Source organism: Pagrus pagrus (genome assembly GCF_965226575.1).
Source record: "Pagrus pagrus genome assembly, chromosome: 13".
In the NCBI taxonomy this organism is placed as follows: domain Eukaryota; kingdom Metazoa; phylum Chordata; class Actinopteri; order Spariformes; family Sparidae; genus Pagrus; species Pagrus pagrus.
The window spans coordinates 28,513,191-28,520,364 of NC_140197.1; positions in this window are offsets into that span (position 1 = coordinate 28,513,191).

The window sequence follows — 7,174 nt, forward strand, 5'->3', positions numbered from 1 at the left end:
CAACGCCGCAGCTTTCATAGGAATGAACAGGGCTCCGCTTTCAAAGCTGTATCCAGGTTTTAATGTCTTTGTTTGGTGGTAGGGACTTGAAAACATAAACAGCAGTAGCTAATTTTTTATTTACTTAAAAGTTTTTGACACTGTAGAGAAACAGAAAGGTGATTCGTTTGTGTGGATGGACAATGTTCATTTTGCAAATTATCCCTATTAGTGTGGACAATGCAGAAAACTTGAAAGCACTACCTCGTTTATTAAAACCACAGGAAATAACACTGTGTGTAGTTCCCCCAGCAGGACGTCGTCCATTTCAAACTCTCAGTTCACAAAAGATGAAATAAGTCAATCAGAAAAGGAGCTGGACTGGTCCTGGTTCTGTGAGACTTTGAAGTGAGAAACAGCTGTGAGGTCGATGCCAGCGTCTCATTTTATTTGATCAAACTGCAGATTTAAAGTCAAGAGATCAACTTTTATCAAGACGTACGTTCCTGCTGCAGAATTTCCATCCAAACCCAGGATGAAACTGAGGTCATTCTGCACATTAGATGAGGCTTCGCTGTATGTCGGTCACATAATTATGCCCCAATAAACTCAAAATGCCCCACGAAGCTGTAAAAACCACTGAGGCATGTTTTTGGCTCGGCTGTAATGAGCGGCGTCTGCCTGCAAAACATCGCTGGAAGCTGAATTACATAACACTCCCACCCAGGTGGGACCGACTCTGATTTAATGTTACAGTAAAAAGAAAAACCAGCCATACATCAACAGCAGATCAGGCTGAAAACCCTGAATCTGCTGCAGCAGAGGAAAAATACAAAGTGACTGCAGATGAAGGCTGGATGAGTCTTTAATGTCAGTCCAACAAAACACACTCAAATCCGCCTGATGCGAAGGAAGCAAAGGGGGAAAACAGCCGAGTGCAGCTGAGCCGCAGAGGAAATCATCAAGCAGCGCTGCATGTTCAGCATAGTAATTACAGCTGAGCTGCTCTCACTGATCTCACTGTTCCTCCACCATGTTTACACATTCACCACCAGCGAGAGGCCGACGAGAGTTTAGCGTTCAGATCCACCAGAGCAGCGACGTGTGTGAGCACTTAAATAAATCAATAAAAGAGGACGGGGTCGCTCCAGGTTACCTCTGTTTTCCTTCTGCTTTAACATGAATCTATGGAAGCCCTGAGGGACAAGTGATCCATCCGTCTGGTGATCCATATTCTGATCTAAACTGTTTTCTCCCGTGTTTATGATTTGAGGGAAAAACGTTCAGCCAACATCATGTGAAACCAACTGAAAAAATAATTCATCACTAATGGGGAAAAAATTCTAAAAATTTTGACTTCCCCCCCTGACGTTTTCCCCTTAACTTTTTCTCAAAGTCCTCACTTTTCTCCCAAAAATTCTGAATTTTTTCTCCTTAATTGTTTCTTAAAATTCTGATTTTCTCCCTTAACTTTTTGTCAAAATTCTGACTTTTTTTTTTTTTTTTTTTTCCCAAAATTAATATTTTTTCCCATTAAATTTTCCTAAAATTCTGACTTCAGAAATTCAGAATTGTGAGATAAAATCGAGGAAAAAGAAGTCCGAATTTTGGGGGAAAAAGTCAGAATTTTGACAAAAAGTTATGGGGAAAAAATTTTAATTTTGGGAGAAAAGTCAGAATTTTGAGGAGAAGCATTTGGTGGTGGTGTTGGGGGGATTAAAAAAAATTTGGAAATGTTTTTTGAGAAAGTTAAGGGGGGAAAAAAAGTCAGAATTTGGGGAAAGAGTCAGAATTTTAAGAAAAAAATAAGGGAAAAAAAGTCAGAATTTTGGGGAAAAAGTCAGAATTTAGAGAAAAATTTCAGGGGAAATGAGCCAGAATTTTGGGGAAAAGTTAAGGGGAAAAAAATCTGAAATTTGGGGAGAAACTTTTTTGGGGGGCAGATAGAATTTAGAGAAAAAGTTATGGGAGAAAAGTCCGAATTTTGGGGAGGAAAGTCCGAATTTTTAGAAAAAGTTGGGGGGAAAAAAAATCAGAATTTGGGGGAGAAAAGTTAAGAATTTTGAGGAGAAACTTTTTTGGTGGGGAGATAGAATTTTGAGAAAAAGTAATGGGAAAAAACAGAATTTTGAGGAGAAACATTTGGTGGTTGTGTTGGGGGTATTAAAAAAATTGAGGAAAAAGTTTTTTGAGAAAAAGTTAAGAGGGAAAAAAGTCAGACTTTTGAGAAAAAGTTGTGGAAAAAAAGTCAGAATTTGTGGAAAAAGTCAGAAATTTAGGAAAAAAATGAGGGGAAAAAAGTCAGAATTTTGGTGAAAAAGTCAGAATTTAGAGAAAAGTTAAGGGGAAAAAAGTCTAAAATTTGGGGAGAAACTTTTTTTGCGGGGAGATAGAATTTTGAGAAAAAGTTATGGGAGAAAAGTCCGACTTTTTAGAAAAGGTTGAGGGGGAAAAAATCAAAATTTTGGGGCGAAAGGTAAGAATTTTGAGGAGAAACTTTTTTGGGGGGAAGTCAGAATTTTGAAAAAAAGTTATGGGAAAAAAACAGAATTTTGGGGAGAAAACTAAGAATTTGGATGAGAAACATTTGGTGGTGGTGTTGGGGGATTAAAAAAAATTTGGAATTTTTTTGAGAAAGTTAAGGGGGAAAGAGTCAGAATTTTAAGAAAAAAATCAGGGGAAAAAAGTCAGAATTTTTGGGAAAAGTTAAGGGGAAAAAATCTGAAATTTGGGGAGAAACTTTTTTTGGGGGGAGATAGAATTTTGAGAAAAAGTTATGGGAGTAAAGTCCGAATTTGGGGGAGAAAAGTCAAAATTGTTAGGAAAAGTTAAGGGTAAAAAAGCCAGAATTTTGGGGAGGAAAGTCCAAATTGTTAGAAAAAGTTGAGGGGAAAAAAAAATCAGAATTTGGGGGAGAAAAGTAAGAATTTTGAGGAGAAACTTTTTTGGTGGGGAGATACAATTTTGAGAAAAAGTTGTGGGAAAAAAACAGAATTTTGAGGAGAAACATTTGGTGGTGGTGTTGGGGGGATTAAAAAAATTGAGGAAAAAGTTTTTTGAGAAAAAGTTAAGAGGGAAAAAAAGTCAGACTTTTGAGAAAAAGTTGTGGGGGGAAAAGTCAAAATTTTAGTGAAAAAGTCAGAATTTTGAGGAAAAGTTAAGGAAAAAAAATCAGAACTTTGGGGAGAAAAGTAAGAATTTTGAGCAGAAACATTTTGGTGGTGGTGTGGGGGATTAAAAAAATTGAGGAAAAAGTTTTTTGAGAAAAAGTTAAGGGGGGAAAAAAGTCAGAATTTTGGGAAAAAGTCAGAATTTTAAGAAAAAATTAAGGGGATAAAAGTGAGAATTTTGGGGGGGAAAAGTCAGAATTTTGGGAAAAAGTCAGAATTTTAAGAAAAAATTAAGGGGATAAAAGTGAGAATTTTGGGGGGGAAAAGTCAGAATTTTGAGAAAAAGTTATGGGAAAAAAAATCAGAATTTTGGGGAGAAAAGTACGAATTTTGAGGAGAAACTTTTGGTGGTGGTGGTGGTGGGGGGGGGAGGTATTGAAAAATTTGAGGAAACAATCTTTTGAGAAAAAGTTAAGGAAAAAAAAGTCAGAATTTTGGGGGAGAAAAGTCAGAATTTTTAGAAAAAGTTGTGGGAAAAAAGTTAATTTTGGGGAAAAAAAGTCAGAATTTGGGGAGAAAAGTCAGAACTTTGAGATTTCAGAAGATTTTGTTTATTTTTGTTGTGTGAAATGGTGTAAAAAAAGATCCAAACACAAAGTGACTCTTTACACTGCTGATCAGAAACATGAGCTTTAAAACATGGAACATTTGATCCACGGCAGTTCATCAAATGCATCGTGTCTAACTAGACATTTGATCCACATGTATTGAACGTTCCCAGACTCTCCTCGTTCTTCCTGTTCTGTACGTTCTGCTGATGATATTTATATTAAGCATCAAAACACAGAGCGGAAAAACCTGCGAGTGATTTGTATGTGTGATGCGTGTCGACCACCTGCTGAAGCAGCAGAGCTGTGCTGCAGAGATACTGAGCAGGATTGTGATCAGAAAAGAGCCGTCAGGCCTAAAAGCAGCAATAAGCCTGCAGGCTGAGCTGAGCTGAGCGAGGGATGGCGGAGGTGAAGAGAGCGACGCTGAGGACTGAGCAGAGGGCCGATAAGGAGAAATGGTGAGAGGAGGAGAAAGGCAATAAAAGAGGAGAATAAAAACAATCTGCAGCTGCTGCAGGCGTCAACACTGTGATGAGACGACGTTATAGACGCATGTGTCCATTTTAAACAACATAAAACACAGACAGACACACAACCAGGACATAATGACAGCCGTGCTTATTAAATGACATCATGCTGATGCAAGCTCATCATCTTACGTTTGTTAATTAGCCATAAACACAAAGTACAGCTGAGGACGATGTGAAGACCATCAGTTCTGCAGATATTTAGACCACAGTTTTCAAACTTAAGTCAGAAAATCACCAAAGTTTTAAACATTTATCCTGAGGGAGACACGAACGTCTGCACCAAATCTCGTATCCATCCATCAACGCAATAACTGATGTTAGAAAAACATCATGGTTTGGCTTAATAAATCGGGTGAAGATGGTCCGCCGTCTGCGAAAAATAGCAGGTTTCAAAAACCACTTCAAATGTCTGTATGTCTCCTTTAAAAAAACAACCAGCTTTGTCACCACAGAAACAGCAGGAAATGTCCACAAGTCTCCTTAAAAACATCCGCTGGTGTGACTCGGTCGTGTGGCAGCTGTAATAAAACCACAAAATGTCAAACTGAGGTGGAAAAAAAGTGCTTATTTAAAATTTGATGGCAGGGAAGTTTCCAATATTGTCCAGATATTTGAACATCACCTTAAAAGCAAGATTAACATTGAACAATACGCTGAGACAGGCAACCTCGCACCGCCGTCCAAAATAGCCTCATCATTAACAAAAGTAATCATAATTAGGTTATTAATTGTGACGTGTTACCAATCAGAAATCATATTATCAATACCCAGATAATCGGTCTACCCCTCATCATAATCATAATGATAATTAAACTCAACAAAGTTTCAGTTTAACTCCGGGTCTGCATGTGATTTGTCCAAGTGGTGTTGCCGTACTGAGAATGTCCAAGATGGTGGACATTTTCGTGCATGCTCGCCCTCAGATTGGGTGATGACAATCCTCCTACACGCTGACGTTAGCATCAGCCGCATTTTTTTGTCTTGCAAGCAAGCAAGCTAACATGCTAAACTAAAATGGTGGACGTGGATAACATTATTCCTCCTTAACATCAGAGCTTTAGCAAACTGACGTTAGCATTTAGCTCGTACGGCGTCACAGAGCAGCTAGCGTGTGTGTGAACGTGTCATGAACTTGGCCGGTGACTCAGCAGCACGTTACATAAATATTAATCGACCATCTGATCCCAGTTTTCTATCACTTTCCTCATCAGCATGATTCCCTCTGAAAATAAATGTTTGGTTTCATCATCCTCCATATTTTAAAGCTTCTCTTGATGTTTTATGCAACAATCTAACTGATGTGCAGCTGCAGAGACACAGACCAGCTGCTGCGACCTGCCCGGCTCCAACACTGCATTAAAGACATGCTGTCTGCCATGGTAACAGCAGCCATATGCTCACACGCTCTCTGGCTGACGAGCTATTTCAGCAGGTGTGAATCTATTCCAGTTCAACAAAGCGGTGCAGAGAGGTGACGAGCACCTTCTGCACGCTGCTGCAGGTCAACATGGCAGCCTGATAATGATGTGAAGGGGAAGATGTTTCCAGAGATAGATGATGCAAGTGTCGCTGTGACGTACGTGTCAGAACGCCTTTCTATAAAAGTGACGATGTGACTCAAAGACAGAGCTCAGTGTGAAAGTGTGTGACTGGAAATACTCAGATAGTAAGTGTGTGTTCCTGCAGCAGCACAGCAGCTCGCTGCCCACATGCTCAGCTGCTTGACTTGTAAATCACATTTCTTCTGTTCTCCCTCAAGAAACAAGAAGAAAAGAAACCAAGAGATGTTGATTTGAATTTTAGTTTCATCTGAAGCTGTTATCATATCAGATTTTTAACTACATGATGATCATGGTCGAGAAAATTCACATCAACAACATTATTGCAGAATATAAACAGAAATTTTAAAAAAATCTATCATGTTTGACTGTTTTTCTGTGTTTTGCTCATTTTTTTGCAAATAAATTACACTCAAAATATGAACATATAGCGTGGAGAGTACGGAGGACTGAAACTGCCAAAATCAACAAGAAATTAAAATTAAAAAAATCGCGAGATATATAATTTAATTAAAATTTTCTACAAATGTAACAAAAAGACAACCCGAGTGTTACAGTCTACAAAATTACAAAATCAAATCAACTCAAAAATAAATAAATGGCTCAGTAAATAAGTAAATAGGTCATTGAATGCACCAACAATAATAATAATAAAAATAAATAAAGGCATTCATTTTTAGAATGTGGCCAAAAAAAAAAAAGCTCTTTCTGTTTTAAATTCTTTCAGTATTTGTTTACCATTTTATTTATTAAATTATTAACTTTTAATTTTAGTTATTTTGTATTTGTGTATTATTTTGCAGAATGCAAAGGGAAAGAATACAGAAATAAATACATTTAAAAAGAATAATAAATTATTAAAATGGAAAAATAAATGGGAAAAAACTATGGGAATTAACGCGAAGGGAAATAAATACAGAAGCAAATAATAATTTTGAGCATTATTTACTTATTTATTGAACTATTTCTTTATTACTTTATCTAATTTGGCATTTTTACAACACGATTATCGTTCACAATAACATTATCATGTTTAACTTTGTTTACTTTGTGTTTTGTTCAGTTTTTGGCAAATAAATTGCACTTAAATTCTGAATGTAGGAAGGAAGGTGGAGAGTACGGAGGACTGATACTGCCAAAATAAAAAAAATTAAAAATGGTGCATAAAAAAGTTTTAAAAAAGTCAGTAAAATTAATTAATTAATTGGATCTATTATGTATCTATTTATTTATTACTTTGCAAAATGCAAAGGGAAAAGAATAAAGAACTGCACTGGAATTTGCACGATATCATCGTGTGTGATTAACACAATATTATTATTTTATTCTTTAATATCACAGTTATTGTCAATGTCGGTATAATGAAAGTTTCATCAGGACGGCTC